We start from the raw sequence: 16,734 nt of genomic DNA, 5'->3' as shown, positions 1-16,734 counted from the left end.
ATGACACACTTCTCTATATTTATTGCAAGGATTTCCTAGGGTTTCCCATACCTAACTCCCTTATCACTTCTCAACTCTATTTCCTTTATATCCCTTTATACTTCTTCCCTTTTTCAGTCTTTTATTTTCGTTTCCATTACAACCATTACATGAACCATCACAACATAAGCATTGATTTCAAACATCTCGTCATTCTGGATTCGTGTCCTCAGAACGAATCTTGACAACTTTTACAACTTAGATTCATAATTCATCATACTCGTCCACTTTTGTTCTGGCTCTAAAGCTTTTACACTACCTCCATAACCTTGGGAAGTACTTTTCCGAAAACAATTGAATGAACTTTAATCAGTTTTTTCTAACCTTTGGCTCCGTGCCTTTCTTGGTCTTTCACCAGCGGGTGGCCTCTTTCTTAGGAGGGTAAGTGACAAAAACAGTCTTTTGTGACTCGTCAATCATTTAGAATCTAAAATGATTCCTGTATTTCCTTTAGCCAGGCTCTTGCCTCGACTAGGTCAGCTATTTCCTTGGAACTCTGAGAGCTTAGCGACTTAAAGGTCCTGAAAGAATTTCACACCACATTGTTTCCTCAAGGTGGTGGTTAGGGGTAAAAGTATAAGTTTTATTTTAGGCAGGTCCATGGATTGCCCAATAGGAGTACCATCCTGGTTCTTCCTATCTTGCTCGACTTCTATTTTCTCAGTCTAAATATTTCTTCCTACTCCCCATAATTGGGGTCATCTTTTAATTTAAAATCCTCATTTTCCACTTCATTATATTCTGGGTTCCTTATATCTTAATTGCGACCTCCCTGATTATCACATTCAAGGTTTGCCCCTAATCTTATTCCTCGTGGGGGCATAATGCTTGGAAAATTTTTGAGAATCTCTGGATAATTGTCTTACTTACTTTGCTTAAGTCTTTCCCTCGTTCAGTCCTTGCATGATTGCAAATTATGAATTCTCAATTTCTATAAACTTCATGACACTCTCTTAAGTGTTAATAGTGCAATTAACAATATGAACTTATCACAAACAAACTGATCTAAACTGAAATTAACGAATATATACATAAAAATTTGTTCGAGGGTACAACAACTGAACACATTAAAGAGAATTATATCATTTGATCTGATCGCTTCTATCCCAAAAGTACTACCATAGATAATCATCTAGTCATTAAAACTAATCATTCATAACTTAGGCTAATCCTCCAAAAGCGGTGCTACATGAAACCCTTGTCTGATCGCTCTGGGTCTGCACACTACCATGGATCAAAAAAATACGGGCACGCACGACATCCCTAACCTGCTCCATCACAGAGGTGATGAGGTCTAAGATAGTCGCAAGTAGAGATGGATCAACCTGACCCTCAAGATGGCCTCTAGCTGTAATTCGGGTGGTAGCCTCAATCCTGTCCATGCTATAAGCTAATCCTGCCGGAAGTACCCCGCCCTCAATCCTTGGTGCAGTAAGTCGATCCAATAGATCACTCCTAACATTACGGGCCTCAGACAGGCCACCCAAAGTCATATGATAATCGGCGATAAGAGAAGCCTGAGTGGTAGTATCTAGCAGTCCATGGGGTGCAGGTGGTGCAGACCCAAGGGATCCAAATGGATAACCAAGCACGGTATCAGGTGACAATGGTGCAGGAGATAAAGGTGGCATTTCCTCAGTTGGTGCTGGGCTCTGTACAGGGAAGGGAACAAGAATTGGTGGAACCTCATGGATGTCTACAGGAACCTCTGGAAGAGGGTCTGATACTGGTATAATTGGTGCCGTGAAAGGCCCCACTCCTTCTGCCCTCATTATCCTTTGTGCCCTTGGTAACTCTTCATCCTCTAGTGCCACCCTCACGGCCATTCTAGCTCTGGTAGTCACCCTGACTACGGTCATCAATTCCTCAGCGGTCCTCTCTTCATTCTCGTCAGGATCCTCCACGAGATCCTCCTCAGCAATAATCCCTTCTGCGATAACATCCTCAACCGCAACATTCTCAATATGAATCTCATCCGGTCCCTCATTAGGGTACTCTATTGGATTCACAATTTGATCTCCAATATGTAATAAAACATCCTCATGCTGATGCTCCTGAACCTCAGGATTCGGTGCCCCGCTGCCCTATACGAGAACGAACTATGTTACTATCATAATATTTATAAGGGTTCCCGTAAGGGTTTTTAACTGTCAGTACTACGTTAGGTAGCCCGACTATGAACTTGGCAAGAGTTCTTATTATCTTAGTGAACTTATTATCTTAACGTCACATCATCTCTGAGGTTTATAACGCTTGGCTCTGATACCATTTCTGTAACACCCCCAAATCCGGGGTCGAGGATTCGGGTTGTCACGAGTTCCATTTCCCTTAATAATACTTAACCTTAACAATCAACCAACTGCTGCGTACTGTGACCCCACAATATACACACACCACAAGTTATAGTCTCAGAGATGAATACCAAAAATAACACAAGTCATTTTATTCCACAATTATAAACCATTTCACCTCAAAAGGGTTTCTGAATAATTTACATAATCTTTGCCATTATCACAATTCATAATATATATAAGTCTGGTTCATCAATAGTTGAAAGCCTAGCCTATTGGTAGTTCCTACCTCAGCTACGGCGGCATCAACGCTTCCAGAAAACTGCGGAACGTTTCCTAACCGCTTGCGAATTGGAAGCTTGCATCCTGTTCATCTTTTCTATCTGTTGTTGTGTGATGAAGAAGAAATCAAGGGTGAGCAATAAGCCCACCGAAATAATATGTATAATAACTAACAATATATAAGCATTCTCATAGTACTCATGAAAGTCTTGGTCAAGAAGAAATGAACCAAGTTTGATATCTTAATACGACCACGTCGCAAAATATTCAGTATATATGTATATATACTTTTCACAATCTTTGAAATCCTCTGACATGTATAATATACACAGAGTTCCAGTTTATAACTGTATAAAAATATCGTTGTAAGGTGATCTCATATATCTAACCCTGTCTCAACATTTTTCTGAAAATCTTTGATATGCATAAGATAATCATTTACTAGATATAAGTTCAAAAGATGAAGTTACAAGATACTCCAATATACTTATATCTTTTCTGAATACTACTTGAACTACCACCGTTCAAGTTATAATTAGTTTCAAAAGTTCGTCCCATAGATGAGACCACAAGATAAGACTTGAATAGATTCAATCTTTGAAATATCATTTGAAAGAATGAAGTTACGAGATACTTCATTAAGTCCCGATATATATATGCACCTATATATATATACATTTCATACACTCCTTGAAAACCTCTGTTATAAAAATTATAAACAGAGTTGCAATATCCAATGAATTTGGAAAGGAGAAAACCTTGGCATAAACCTGATATCTTGCTGATCAGGCAAAAAAGATATCAATAAGTAACCTTTTCTACTAGTAGATGGACAAATTCTCCACTGGTCATCACCCTGGCCGCAATAGGACCTTATGCTGGACTGCCACTCAGCCACTTACGCATTTGATGGACTCCCACTGAGCCACTTACACTTTCATGGACGTCCACTGAGCCCATGTTGCTTATGCCGACTCAATAGATGGACTTACTTCCCGAACGTTGGGTAAGTAATCAATTCATTTACCAAAACAACAACCTCGTTGCGAATATAAAATACACCACAGAGCCGGATCCCTCAGGTTTTGAGCGAATAATTAAATTCCCTTTGAAAGGAAGATCTTAAATATAAAAATGAGTTTTGGGATCCGCTCTAACTTTTAAAATCATTTTGAAGACTCACAAACATTTTTAAGAATGTTTGGAGTAATGCTGATTTAATGAAATAAATCAGTCCCGATATATTAGAAAATATCTGAATATTATTATTTAAATAATATTCCCACAAGGATGATCTTTATAAAAATAATTGAAGTAGAAGTTTTAAAACTCATACTTGAAATGAATAATAAATAACCAAAGATATACTTATACGAAAGTACGATCTTTATTTGAATAATCGAAAATAAGTTTGATTATCGAAACACTATTCTTTAATAAAATAAAGAATCTTATTTAATAAATAAGTGGAGTCATAAGTCCTCGAATGAATATTCAAAATAATATTCATTAAATAGAATAAACGGAGTCATAAGTCCTCGAATGAATATTCAAAATAATATTCATTAAATAGAAAAACGGAGTCATAAGTCCTTGAATGAATATTCAAAATAATATTCATTAATAAAAATAAAGTTATCAAATAAACCTTATTCGATTAATAGTTTTGAAAACTTTATCTATATATATAAATATATATATATATATATATATATATAATATACTCGGGAATATCGACTCCCGGTTTTAGAAAATGTTCGCCTTTAGGTCCCCTATATTAAGGGTATACGCAACTACTGCTTATCTCTAGCATAGGTATTATGCAATTATAAGCAATTGAATTAACAATTACATATCAAGATTTCGAAATAGACATGCATATAAACCATATCAGCATGCTCCAATATATCGCAAGGTTTGCTAATTAACCAGCATTCATCTATCATAAGATAATGCATATACATATATACATCACAACAACAGTATAACAGGTAGAAAACTTGCCTGAGTGTTCCCGGATAGACTTAAGCTTAGAGTGGGTCCGATAACCTATGAACAACAACATAAGTCGGAATTAAACCCCGGTCGCTTAAGAAACTAGACTTTAACCAATTGAACCCTAACGTTCGCTTATGGTCACTTCTACGCTTAACGAATCACATAAGTCATTCGAGTACCCTCGACTCCACCATTTTTAATAAATTAACCATTAAGAATTTTAAGGCGATTCTTTTGCGAGTACTCTACCAACTGCCTAATCCACTTTATATAATTGTTTCATACTCCAATTAGTCATTTAAGGGCCTTAACCAAGGTTTTAAAGTAAGGCGAGGGGTAATGGTTCGGTCGCGAAACGTCGTTACTTAAAATGGTCATTTCTCCTAAACCATACATCGGATTCAAGCGAACCACATATAAAAATGAAGCTCGTAACATGAACTATCTAATCATGGCAATGGTCAAAACCTAACAGTGAGTTCACGGGTCCTGATGTCAAGAACAAAAGTAGTCTAAGGTAATTCGGGCATTACGACGGCTATGTTTACGCGATTACCAAATTTTATACTACTCCAAATCAATCCACAATCAATCCACAATCATTACTTCAACCAAAATCCATCCACTCAATACTACAACAAACCCAACACCTCAAGATTTCCAATTTATACTACTTCTCAATCATGAACTAAGAGCTTACTTAAGTTCATTAACTAATAATCAAGATTTACTACTCCAAAAACATTACAAAACCAACCAATCTCTAAATATTCAATAACCATGCTTCTCATGAACTATACTACTCATAACAAGCTTCTTAACATTCAATAATAATGCTAGGTTAAGAGATTATACCTTCCTTGTGAGTAGGAGTAACTAATGAGCTTGAAACAACCTTGGAAAATCCTTACTAAAGCTTTATCTAAACAAAAACACAAGATCAAAATTTCAAGTTCTTGAAAAACACTATTCACTCTCTTCTTCAATGAATTATAGGAAGAGATTGTGAAGGAATTTGGAGCTTAGACTTATAGGATATCTATATCTTTGTACAAGGAACCTTAGATAATTACCTCACTAATTAACAAGGCTTGGAACTTGAATTTGAGTTTTTCTTTCTTTGAAAAAGAGATGAAGCCGAGAGCTTCTTGATGGAAAGGTGAAGTCGCTTTGTATTTTGTGATTTGTTTTGCCTTGGCTTGATTGTTTTTTTTTGTTCTGCTTAATTACCTTTTAACCATGGTAAAATTTATGTGGTTTATAATCAACCAACACTTCCTTCCCTTTTGGTCATGCTTATGTCATCCTCCTATGTCATCTTCCCACACTTTTCCTCTTCTTGTTGGTGTGATGACATCATCATCACTAACCTCTTTGATTAGCTCCTAATTACTTGGCTAATGACCGCTGATCTGTTATACGGTTTGCTTAACTTTCGTTCTCGTTTATCGTTTGAGGGATCATACCCGGGATCTTATTACTTGGGTTTCCTTAACCTTTCTCAATACATTATATTCCTTTTATGATCCTCTCTTATACTCCTTGAATTTAAATCCTTTTTATCCTGTTACCTTATACTCAATTCATTCGGTATCTGGTGGATTTTTGGGAAAAATCAAAGTGTTCGAATTTGGATTCTGACGATCTTTACATACACTTATATACCATATAGAGTACTAATAAGATCTCAGAATGACAATGAAAGAACCTCTACAAAGTGTGGCATGAAAAGTTTTCTTATTCAGCATAATCAGTAAAAACACTATTCATAAGGGTTTCAAAAATTTTAAAAATTGGGGTATTACATCAGTACAATTTGTACTACGATCTTGGTCTCAGCGCCTGGTTGCACGTACTACGAGGTGATAATTGAGATCGTTTAATAAAAAGCTCCCGTTTATCGAAAATACGAGTTTTATTGATTTACCGAAACGAATATTGTATCGAAAATGTTGCGCCGGGACCTGCGTAGGACAAACCGTACGCCGGATCGAAAAAGTCGAAACATGTAATTTGCTCGGAATATTACAATTAGGTTAGGAAGGAGTTCTCGGAAGAGTTTCGGGTTCCAAAAATGTAACAACGGATAACGTTGATTGGTTCCCGTTTTTATAAAATAGATTATAAATACCCGGAAAAAGATTTTATAAATTTCATATGATTCTTATAAATTCATAAATCAACATAAAAATAATTAGGAAGATATGACAATTATCTATATTTTATTTTGGACATATAAAAAATAAAATACTCAATTAATAATATTTTTAAACATCCAAACACATTTAACACTTAACAAATAATTCACAGAATAGATACTGAACACATATATTAATTATTTATTAACAAAAATAATTACACGATATATCCCGAATATTACATCCTTCCCCCCTTAAAAGGATTCTGTCCTCAGAGTCTCCTAAGAAAACAAATGAGGGTACTTTTCTCTTATATCACTTTCTAACTCCCAGGTTGACTCTTCAACCTTTGGGTTTCTCCATAACACTCTTACTAGCTTTACCACTTTATTCCTCAATACCTTCTCTCTTTCCTCTAGAATCTCTATCGGACTCTCTACATATGACAAATCTGCCTGAAGCTCTATTGGCTCATATTCTATTACATGCCTGGAGTCTGGATTATACTTCTTAAGCATCGATACGTGAAAAACATTGTAAATGTGCTCCATGTGCGGAGGTAACGCCAATTCGTAAGCTACTTTGCCAACGCGCTTTAGAATCTCAAAAGGTCCGACATATCTTGGGCCCAGCTTTCCTTTCTTTCCAAATCTCGTTAGTCCCTTCCACGGTGATACTTTCAGTAATACTAAGCTTCCTTCTTCGAATTCCATGTCTTTGCTTGACTGGTCTGCATATTTCCTTTGGCGGTCATGTGCGGCTATCAATCTCTTTTGGATAATTTCAACCACTTCTTTTGTCTGATGTACTAGTCCAGGTCCAAGTATTTTGCGTTCTCTTACTTCGTCCCAATGCACTGGAGATCTGCATTTGCGTCCATAAAGGGCTTCATAGGGTGGCATCCCAATACTGGCATGATAACTGTTGTTATAAGCAAATTCTATCAGAGGTAAATGCTTGTCCCAACTTCCTTTGAAATCAATAGCATAAACACGTAACATGTCCTCGATTGTCTGGATCGTTCTTTCACTTTGGCCGTCCGTCGGTGGGTGGTAAGCCATACTCATATTCAGTCTTGTTCCCAAACATTCTTGAAAACTTTTCCAAAATCTTGAATTAAATCTTGGATCTCGATCAGATACGATAGACACCGGGACTCCGTGACGAACTACAATTTTCTTCAGGTACATATGGACCAACTTGTCGAGTGAAAATCATTCATTTATAGGCAGAAAATGAGCTGACTTGGTAAGTCTATCCACCATAACCTAAATGGAATCATGATTAGCGCTTGTCCTGGGTAATCCAACTTTAAAATCCATGGCAATATGTTCCCACTTCCACTCTGGAATCTCCAATGGCTGTAGCAATCCACTTGGTCTTTGATGTCCGGCTTTAACTCTCTGACATGTATAACATCTGCTAACCCATTCCGCAATTTCCCTCTTCATATCTGGCCACCAATAATTTTCCTTTAAATCTCTGTACATTTTGGTACTCCCTGGATGGATTGAATATCTTGAATTATGTGTTTCCTGAAAAATTTCATTCTTCAGCTCCATCACCGGTGGAATCCAAATTCTTGAAGAAAACCTAAGAATACCTTGGTCATCCTTCTGCGTGCACAATTCCTCACCTACCAAACGATTTATATCTTTATCCATTACATCTTCCTGACACTTCTTTATTTTCCCTAGCAACTCCGGCTGAAAAGTCATACTATACACTCTTGCTTCATTAGGCCTGCAAACTTTAATCTCCAGTTCCAGTAGTGACTATTAATCTTCCACTTCAACATATTCTGGTTTAATCCGAGACTGTTGTCAAATTTTATCCACAAATAAGTCAAGTAAAGAATCAGAATGTAATATCAGAACTTAGACTTATATCAGAACTTAACAGTCATCAGAACATAATTTCTTAACTCGAAAAAGGAATGCCTATTTTAGTAAGTCCTCACACAAATTCTGATTTATATTCTTCAGAACTTAATCATCAGAACATGCAATCAGAACTTGTCCTCAGAATTTGTGCAATGTGACATAATGACTGTTCATCTAAAATAACATAGATCACCACAGTGATTTTCATCATTCATATGGAGTGGTTAGTGTGTGCAGTAAGCTAAATAACAGACAAAGAGTAAAGTCTGATTCACTTCAGTACATCTTAGAAATAAGGCATAACTAAAACTTTGCTAAAGAGCTGTCATTATTCTGAATCCTACTATTGAATGAATTCATGCTTGAGTCCACCTCAACTATTTTGTGCTAATTTTGTGCATCTTTTTAAATTCTATTTTACAGTGGCTTCTCAGTATAAGTGAGTCACGACTGCTTATCAGAATTTATGCTATTATTAGAGTATTTCTCCAGTAATCATAGAGTGTGAAAAGTCACCAAGAAAATATTTGATTTGCTTTTCTGATGCATATTACTTAATACCAGCAATGCACTTGGGTCTTCCCTTCCACATTTTTACTCTGGATCTCAAAGGAGTACCTGATTTTTAATCCTTGTTTCTCTTTCTTTTTCTTTTGATAAGTGAGGTTTATCAGCACTTAGTACATTCAACAGATTTACTAGCATCAGAACTTAACAGATGAGTAGCATTATTCTAGTTTGTGACTTAGTAATAAGATAGACAAAGTAAACTCAACTAAGCTCAATTATCAAAATTTGCTTGTGTCAATAGATTTCCACAGAAATAATTACTTCTTACATGGGATCCCTTGTTTATTGAAGACTACTGGGTCAGCATCTAGCATATTTATCCTCATAGGATTGAATAGTTACCTAAATAGACATATCACTATCAGAGTTTAGAAACTTATACCAGACAACAGTCAGTACTTAAACACATTTTTCAATTAAGCACAGAATACACAAAGAGATTAAATTCTATAAATACTGATCATAAAGTCTGATGCATCAGAACAAAACTAAGCAGATTTAGAGAAAGAACCTGAAACCATTCTAAGTTCATTTACCAATCTTGTAAAAGTAGCTTCACACAATGGTTTTGTGAAGATATCTGCTAGTTGTTGATCTGTTGGAACAAAGTGCAATTCCACTGTACCTTCATCTACATGTTCCCTGATGAAGTGGTACCTGATGCTGATGTGCTTTGTCATAGAGTGTTGAACTGGATTACCTGTCATAGCAATAGCACTTTGATTATCACAGTAAATAGGGATTTTGAAATATGTTAACCCATAATCCAGTAACTGATTCTTCATCCAGAGAATCTGTGCACAACAGCTTCCTGCAGCAATATATTCTGCTTCTGCAGTTGATGTGGAAATTGACTTTTGTTTCTTGCTAAACCAAGAAACCAATCTGCCTCCAAGAAATTGGCAGCTTCCACTTGTGCTTTTCCTGTCAATTTTGCAACCTGCAAAATCTGCATCTGAGTAACCTATTAGTTTAAAATCTGATTCTCTAGGATACCATAATCCCAGATCAGCTGTTCCCTTAAGATATTTGAAAATTCTTTTCACAGCTGTTAGGTGAGGTTCTCTTGGATCTGCTTGAAATCTTGCACAAAGACAGGTAACATACATGATATCAGGTCTACTAGCAGTTAGATAGAGTAGAGAGCCAATCATACCTCTGTAATCAGTAATATCTACTGATTTACCAGTATTCTTATCCAGTTTTGTTGCAGTGGCCATGGGAGTGGATGCACTTGAACAATCTTGCATTCCAAATTTCTTCAGCAAGTTTCTGGTGTACTTAGTTTGACAAATAAAAGTGCCTTCTTCATTCTGCTTGACTTGAAGGCCCAGAAAATAGCTAAGTTCCCCCATCATACTCATCTGATACCTTGACTGCATCAGTTTGGCAAACTTCTTGCAAAGTCTGTCATTTATAAACCCAAAAATGATATCATCAACATAAATCTGGACCAGAAGTAAGCCTTTTCCATGGTTGAGGTAGAACAGTGTTTTGTCTATTATTCCTCTGTTAAATCCACTTTCCAGAAGAAACTGAGCTAATGTCTCATACCATGCTCTGGGAGCTTGCTTAAGTCCATAAAGTGCTTTATCAAGCCTGTAGACATAATCTGGATGTTTGGAATCTACAAAGCCTGGAGGTTGTTCAACATATACTTCCTCCTCCAATTCTCCACTGAGAAAAGCACTTTTCACATCCATTTGAAAGACAGTAAACTTCTTGTGAGCAGCATAAGCCAAAAATATCCTTATGGCTTCTAACCTATCAACTGGTACAATTATTTCATCATAATCAATTCCCTCCTGTTGAGAATATCCTTTTGCAACCAGCCTTGCCTTATTCCTTGTAATTATGCCATCACTGTCAGTTTTGTTTCTGAATACCCACTTTGTACCAACAACAGATCTATTCTTTGGTCTTGGCACTAGGGTCCAGACTTTGTTTCTTTCAAATTCATTTAACTCTTCCTGCATTGGTTGCACCTAGTCAGCATCTTGAAGAGCTTCTTCCACTTTCTTTGGCTCAGTCTGAGAGAGAAAAGAATTGTAAAGACATTCGTTTGAAGTACCTGTTCTAGTTCTGACACCTGCATCAGGATTTCCAATTATCAAATCAGGTGTATGTGATTTAGTCCACTTCCTTGCAGATGGAAGGTTTTCTCTAGAACTGGATGCTCCCCCATGATCCATGCTGTCTTCATTTTCATTTTTTGATGCTCCCCCTGAAACTATGCTCTCTGAGTTGGATTCTTCAGAATTTAGATTTTCAGAACTATCAGAACTTGGCTTATCAGAACTTGACGAATCAGAACTTGAAGAGCCAGATGTATGTTCTGATGCTTCTTGAGATGTGGTATGTTCTTGAGTATGCTCCTCCTGCATATGTGCATCTTCCTTTGGCGTAGTCACCACAGTTTCAATAACATCAGAGTTTAATCCATCAGAGTTTACAGTATCAGGACTTAGACTGTTAGGATTTTCAATATCAGAATTTGAGTCTTCATTTTCAAATCTCAGCTGATCATGATCAATAAAATCTTCAAGACAAGTAATATTCTTATCATCAAAAGAGATATTGATAGATTCCATGACCACTCTTGTTCTCAAATTATAGACTCTCAAGGCTTTTGTGGAAAGTGGATATCCAACAAAGATTCCTTCATCAGCTTTTAGATCAAATTTAGATAGCTGTTCAGGATGAGTCTTGAGAACAAAACACTTGCATCCAAATACATGAAAGTACTTCAGATTTGGCTTCTTTTTCTTCACCATCTCATATGGTGTTTTTCCTTGCTTGTTAATGAGTTTTGCATTTTGAGTAAAATAAGCAGACAGCACAGCTTCAACCCAGAAATAGGTTGGAAGCTTTGCTTCTTCAAGCATTGTACATGCAGCTTCAATGAGATTTCTATTCTTCCTTTCAACAACTCCATTTTGCTGTGGAGTTCTAGGAGCAGAAAATTCCTGCATAATTCCATGGTTTTTGCAGAACTCTTCCATTATCAAATTCTTGAACTCAGTACCATTATCACTCCTTATGGTTTTCGGAGAATCTTTGACCAATTTATCTAGATGTTTGACATGATCAATCAAGATAGATGCAGTTTCACTTTTTGTGTGCAAGAAATACACCCATGTGTATCTGGTGAACTCATCTACTATGACCAACGCCATATTTCTTCTTTGCAATAGACATGATATTCACTGGACCAAATAGATCAACATGTAGTAGATGATAAGGCTCAAGAATTGATGATTCAGTCTTGCTCTTGAATGAAGATTTTCTTTGTTTGGCCTTCTGACAAGAATCACAAAGGCCATCAGGAGCAAATACTGACTTTGGCAGTCCTCTCACAAGATCTTTCTTGACTAGTTCATTTATATTGTTGAAATTTAAATGAGAGAGTTTCTTGTGCCAATTCCAGCTTTCTTCAATTGATGCTCTACTCATTAGACAGATTGCAGAACCATCAGTACTTGTTGAAAGCTTAGCTTCATAAATGTTACCACGCCTGTATCCTTTTAGAACAACTTTGCCTTTGGATTTACTCACAACTTCACAGTGTTCTTCAAAGAAATCAACATGATGACCTCTGTCACATATTTGACTTATACTCAGCAGATTGTGTTTAAGTCCTGAGACCAGAGCTACTTCTTTAATGATGACATTCCCAAGATTAATATTGCCATATCCCAATGTTTTTCCAATGTTGCCATCTCCATAAGAAACACTTGGGCCAACTTTCTCCACAAAGTCTGATAGCAGGGCTTTATTTTCAGTCATATGTCCTGAACATCCACTGTCCAAAACTAGAATATTTTTCCTGTTGCCCTGCAATCACAAAGACCACTAATGATTAGTTTTAAGGACCCAGACTTGCTTGGATCCTTTGGCCTCATCAAGTTTGTTAACATTTGCAGCGGATTTAGCATCAGAGTTTATGTTAACATTTTTCTTATCAAAACTTACACTATCAGACTTTGAATCAGAATTTACACTAGAAGGAACAATGGAAACTTTCTTTAAAGAAGGTTTTATTTGATAATAATCATAGTACAAACTATGATATTCCTTACAAGTATAAATGGAATGCCATAAACTACCACAATAAAAACAAGGATTTTGTGGTTTATATCTAACAGACTGACTCTTAACTCCTGATTTTGAAGGTAAGGAGTTTATGTTCTTATTCTTCCCGTAAAAAGAAGCCATATGGTTAGAACTTCCACAGTTATGACACGTTTTCCTAGGAGCATCAGGAACAGGCTTATAATCATTGCTTTTATTCACACCTTCCTTTCCATTCCTTTTATTCTTAGGTGATTTTACCTTGTTTACATTCTTAACATCTTTCAGCTTATGCTTAAGCTGCTTCTTAGTCATTAAGCCTATGTTTACTTCAACTGTCTTTTCCTGTTTTAGTTTGTCAGAAGTTAATTCCTCTTTAACTTCTGATTTCTCATTATCAGACTTTACAGTTACAAACTTAACAGGTTTTAATTTTGGCTTTTGCTTAACAACAGGCTTAATTTTTACAGTTCCTTTATCATTCTTATCCTCTCCATAACCTAAGCCCTCTTTCCAATTTTCACTACTTAGCAAATTTTGAGTTGTTCTGCCAGAGTTAGTCCAAGTCCTGATAATCTCTCTTTCCTTTTCTAACTCAGTTTTTAGAGATTCATTCATTTTTAGCACTTCATCCCTAACATAAAAAGCATCATCTCTATCCTTCTGAGTTTGATGGAACATAACTAACTTTTTTTCTAAGAAATCATTTCTTTACTTAAAAGCAAGATTTTCAGAAGTTAATCTTTCACATGTTAAAGTTTGATCTCTATAACTAACAAACATGGTTTTAAGATATCTTCTCAACTCATTAATATCATCAGTATGAAAAGCATAAGTAGTCTGAGGTACCTTTATTTCAGCAGCTTCAGAACTGCTCTCAGCACTTTCTTTATCAGCATTTACCATCAACGCATAGTTCTCCTCACTTTCAGAGTCTGAGGTGTCTGTCCAGCTTTTCTTCTTTGTGACAAGAGCCTTGCCTTTGTCACCCTTTACTTTCTTGCAATCAGGAGATATGTGGCCTTTCTCACCACAGTTATAGCATTTGACATTGGTATAATCTCCTCTATCAGACTTTCCTCATCTGCCTTCAGATCTTCTAAAATTCTTCTTATCAGAACTTGTGCCTTTCCTGGAAAACTTCTTTCCCTTCCTGAACTTCCTGTATGCAATCTTTGTGATCCCTTTCACCATAAGAGCACACAGCTTCATCATCTCTTCATCAGCATCAGTCTCAGGCAAGCTTTCAGAATCTGAGTCATCATCACTTTCAGAACTTGATGACTCAGTATCAGACTTTGTGACAAGAGCTTTACCCTTGTCTTTCTTTGAGGTAGCTGCTTTGGGGGATTCCTCTTCAGCCTTAAGAGCAAATGTCCTTGACTTTCCTCCTTTCCTCTTGCTTCTTTGTTCCATCTCAAGTTCATGAGTCTTGAGCATTCCATAAATTTCATCAAAAGTTGTTTCATCAAGATTGTAGTTGTCTCTTATTGTTGTTGCCTTCAAATCCCAACATTCAGGAAGAGCTAACAGGAATTTAAGGTTTGAATCTTCAAGATCATACTCCTTATCAATCAATGACAAATCATTCAAGAGTTTGACAAATCTAATCATATAAATCAGTCAATGACTCATTAGACTTTGAGTCAAAGTGTTCATACTCTTGAGTGAGTATTGTCTTCCTGTTCTTCTTAATTATATCAGTTCCCTGACACCTTGTTTCCAGAGTATCTCCCATATCTCCTTAGCAGTCTTGCAGTTAATTACCCTGTTTGACATTACATTATCAATGGCACTATGCAGTAAGTGTCGTACCTTAGCATCCTTAGCAATTGATACGATATCTTCAGCAGTATAATCACTCTTCTCCTTTGGTACGGTCTTTGCTGCTTCACCTGCAACTGCAACAGCGAGCTTGGTTGGTTTGTGAGGCCCTTCCTTGATTCTATCAAGATATTATGGATCTGTTGCTTCCAGGAACATGGTCATCCTCACCTTCCATATGGGATATTCTGATGGTCTCAGTATGGGAACTCTGATGGTCTCATATCGACTTTGAATTTGTGTCTTTGGTGGTTCTTCAGTTTTGGTAGGCTTAGTTGGAGTTTCTGTGTCAGACATGATTGTGTTTGGATCTTTAACTGTATGTGAGTTAACAGATTAGCTCTGATACCACTTGTTAGGTCACACACACTGTAGAGGGGGTGAATACAGTGTAAAGTACAATCAAATCGAACTTTAATATCTCAAGTAACAGAAAACAAACTTTATTGAAACAATAAACTCTATTACAGTATAGAACTATTACCTCTCAGTGATGAACAAATATCACGAGAGCTGCTAGGGTTACTACAAATAATCTTCTCGAATATGATAACACTTATAGTGTAAACCCTATGTATGTGTTTATATACTACACAGTTACAAGATAATCGCTAATTGATATGGAATATAATTCTGCTTCCTAAAATATATCAATCAAATATCTTTTCTTCCAAGTATTCTGTTCTTTATAGAATTCCTTCTTCATGCATATCTCTTCTTATGTTTATCTCGATCTTCTTTCCTTTAATCATCTACTGTCCTTATCTGAACGTCCTTCAGCACTTAAGTTCTGATATCCATCTTCTGATGATTATCTCCTGATAATATAGGTGCTGATATCCTTAAATCCTGACTTCCAGTAAATACTGATTTATCTTGTTTAAGTAAGATCTGAAAACTAAACATAAATCATATTAGCCATGACATTATCAAATATATCTAACATTGTGAACCATTTCTTGTTGATTTACCAGATATTAAACCACACAAATACGATACTACTCCACAAATATATAACCATCATATACCAAACACGGGAATAAAATTATTTAAACATACAGAAACTTTTATACTCAACCATACCTTGTGATATCAAAGTACTAAAACCTTGTAAAAACACTATTCATCTAATACCCGATTATCCTACCGGCTGGAGGCCACTTCTTTTATGTACTTTGACATACCCTTTCGATAACCATGAATTTTTACCATGCTCTTATACAAATGTTTTATTGTTATTGATTATGATCTGGTTTTATTGAATTCTATTGTTTATCATATTGAACTACTTTAGAATTGGATAGTTTTCTTTGTGTGGACCAGATTCGTGGTCAGACCATATCGATGGTCAAGTTAGGCCAATGTGTGCCTTGGATCCAGTAGTTAGAGAAGTGCTGTGTGCTTTGCTCGGGGTTAGTGCGTGACTGATTAGCAGCCTAACCTTGGTTTTAAAAACTTAAAATGAATATCCAATTCTATTGGTTGTTTAACAGGAAACTTGATTCCTTCAAATCATCTCGTTTGATCATTGTTTAACCTCAGTTATTGATAATATGACTTGCTGGGCTAGTTAGCTCACTCTTGCGAATCTTTTCATATATTTTACAGTTAAGAAGGATATGGATGATAGTGAAGTTC

Source organism: Apium graveolens, chromosome 8 (genome assembly GCF_009905375.1).
Source record: "Apium graveolens cultivar Ventura chromosome 8, ASM990537v1, whole genome shotgun sequence".
In the NCBI taxonomy this organism is placed as follows: Eukaryota; Viridiplantae; Streptophyta; class Magnoliopsida; order Apiales; family Apiaceae; genus Apium; species Apium graveolens.
The sequence above is the reverse complement of the archived record's forward strand: the minus strand, read 5'-3'. Positions refer to the sequence as shown.